A 3,117-nucleotide genomic window follows, 5' to 3' on the forward strand; every position below is an offset into this window, starting at 1 on the left:
TTGAGACAGGTTCTTGCTAAGTCCCTAACTCGGAGGCCTTAGCCTTTCATTACCACCCCTCAGCCTCCCGCAGCTTCATTTCTTCTCTAACCTGATTAACTGTGGCTGCACCTGACCCCCAAATGCCCACCACGGTCATCTCTACCGGGGGCCTCAGAGATCCTCAGGGATGTAGCATGTGCCTGTTCTGCCCCCCACCCCGGAAGTGGAAAAGGACAGCACAACCCACACCTGAGCCCAGAGCGTTTTAACCACAGCAACTGCTCTGCAAATGACTGAGTCTGAAGGAATCTAGGGAGACTAGGGCCACCCAGACAGGTGGATGCCCAAAGGGACCCCAAGCCTAGAGCACAGTGCCACGATGCCAGAGGGCAGCAGGTATGGGTCCTCCTCTACGGAAGGACAGTGGGGAGCGCAGAACCCCCTCCATTCCCACAGCTGTGGCTCGGGGTGTCTGCATCCTGGTTCTCTGTAGAGATTCAACAGGCTTGCTGTAGGAACTTGGTACACAGGCTGCCTCCAAAGCTGGCTGCAGGACAGAGAAAGAGAAAAGAAGAGGAAAAAGGCCTAGCGTGCCAGGCAAGGGGCTCGTGGAGCCTTGGGGGAGTGAAGTGCTCTCTGCTCTTCCCGCTCTCCTGGCCAGCGCAAGGGTGCTGACCAGCCCATGTTCATTCGAGCACGGACTCTGGCTGACCCTGCCAGGGGCCAGGCTGGTGCTGGCTCCTTGGGTCTCCTCCTCCCGCTGAGTCAGGGAGGCAAGGCCCCGGGGCTGCTCCCCTTGGAGCAGGTGCCTCTCTGGCAGGGTCCCTCTCCCTGCTCTTTCCAAGCAGCTGTAGCCCCCTCAGTCTTGCACCTTCTCCTTCCCTGCCGAGCCCGCCCTGGTGCCGGCAGGTAGGTCTCAGTCTATCCCCACAGGCCAGCTGGGCGCCGCTGCTTCCTATTGCAGCGCCTGTGCTCAATGGAGGTCCAAGTATGGTCTAAGGAAAGGTCTTTGGTCCAAGGCTCTGAGACCCAGCTAGTGGTCCAGCACAATGTCCTAGGTCTAGAGTCAAAGCCCCAGCTAGCCAAAAGCTTCCCTTTGCCTTTGCTCAGCTCCAGGTGAGGGGTGGAGGCTGGGAATGATGTGCATACTCCTGCCTCCTGACCTCACCTCCACCCATCCAACGCCATCTCAGTCTCCCTAAGATATCCATGGGGGAAGCCATGCTGGAGAAAAGAAGGGAAGGGAAGCAGCAGCTTTGTCCTTGGTCCCTAGGAATTAGTCAGCCCAAGGCACTTCCTTGACTCAGAAGCACTTAATTAGTGAAGAGGACAAGTCCAAGGAAAACAGACATGGGGGCTGGGGCGCCAATCATGGGAGGAGAGCAGAGCAGGCGGCTGAGGCTGTGCCTTGGGCCCGTGGAGGTAACAACGCACCAGCACCTAGATCAGGTCCCCTGGTGACCTACTCTGCGAGATCCAGCAGTTCCTGAGGCGGCTGTGCTGAGGCCAGCAGTAGCTCCTGGCAACACCCCCGTGCTGCACGGAAGGCAGAGCCTGGCTTAGGGTGGGTAGGTGGGTCAGCCAAAGCTGTGGGAGCTGCGGGGGCCTGGGCGGGTGGGGACAAGGCTCGTGGGGACAGTGTGAGGAAGGCAGGCCTCCAGGGAACTGTGTGCTCAGGAAACAGCAGTTCCTGTTCTGAGCCCTGGCTTCTTGCCTCCCACAGACTTCCTGACTCTGACCTACATGCTGTCACTGTCTGTGCCCTGTCTACATGGAGGGGGACAGGAGGCTGGTCACCTGAGGGAGACCTACTGGTGCGGGCCCCACATGAATGACGTCACATGTGAACTCACAGAGGCAGGGACAGGGGCAGGGCCACCTCCCAAACAGGGGTAGGACTTGGAGTTTCCAGAGAGTCATGAGCTGCCTTGGGGTCTGGTTTCCTTCTCTGTAAACAACAGTGGTGGCTCTCAGAGCCCCTTTGGACTTGGCAGCATGGGTGTAGGGCTGCACTTTTGAAGTGGGTGGTGCCCGTCTGAGGCTTGCTCGGGGTCCTACTCCAATAGGACTCTGGCGCACACACCCATCAGTCAGGCCCACCCGGAGCAGAGCTGTGCCTTCTCTTCTCCTTCTGAATGAGAAGAACTCATTCCAACTCAGCAAATGCTGGCTGGGCCATCTTGTGAGCCTGGGCATCAGTGATCCCAAAGCATTTCCATCCGGGGATTCTTGGTCCAGGAGAGGAGACAGACAATAAAACCCCACTGGAAAGGAGGTAGCAGAGCAGCTCAGTATGAGGTCAGTTTGCCCATCAGCCAGGGAGCTCAGGCTATTTGTTGTTTGTTTGTTTTGAGAGAGGGTCTTGCTATGTAGTCCAGGCTGGCCTTGAATGCACTGTGTAGCCCCGGCTGGTCTCAAACTCTCAGTAATATTTCCACCTCAGCCTCCTGAATGAACACTGGGATTATAGGTATGCACCATGTTATGGTTTGTGTCTAGTTGTCCCCCCAAAGCCTCATATAAGGGGCTGGTGAGATGGCTCAGTGGTCTAAAGCACCTATTTGGAACAAGCTTGGAAAAGCCCAGGAACCGTGGTTCAATCCCCCAACACCACATGCCAGCCAGCCCCGCCCCCTGGTGGGCTGAGCTGGCCACACACACACACACAAAAAAAAAAAAAAAAAGCCTCATATAAGTCATGGGACAGACCCTGCTTGAGGAGCAGTGAGTGACTTGAGGGGCGGCTGGAGAAGTGCAAAAGTTAAACTGGCAGCACGTGCTGCCATGCCCCCCCCAGGCCAGCAGCGTCTCAGAGCTGTAGAGAGAGTCGTCCTGGACATGGCAGTGTCCCAGCCTCTCCTCCAGGACCCTGTAGAGCGGGAGCAGTGTCTTGAAACCTAAACCTTTCCTTCCCTCATTTTGAGTGTTGGGTATTTGTCCCAGCAAGAAGAGAAGAATAACTAAGACACACCACCATGCCCGGCAGGGGTCAGGTTTTATAGAGGAGTTGGTTTTGCAGCTGGATTTTGAAGGATGAATAGGAGTTCAACAGCTGGCCGGGGCATGCAAACCCTCTGAGAAGGGCAAAGGCATAGAAATAAGGAACAGCAAAGCACAAGCGTGTGACGAGGAGAG

Source organism: Octodon degus, unplaced genomic scaffold (assembly GCF_000260255.1).
Source record: "Octodon degus isolate 3935 unplaced genomic scaffold, OctDeg1.0 scaffold00020, whole genome shotgun sequence".
NCBI classification, from domain to species: Eukaryota; Metazoa; Chordata; class Mammalia; order Rodentia; family Octodontidae; genus Octodon; species Octodon degus.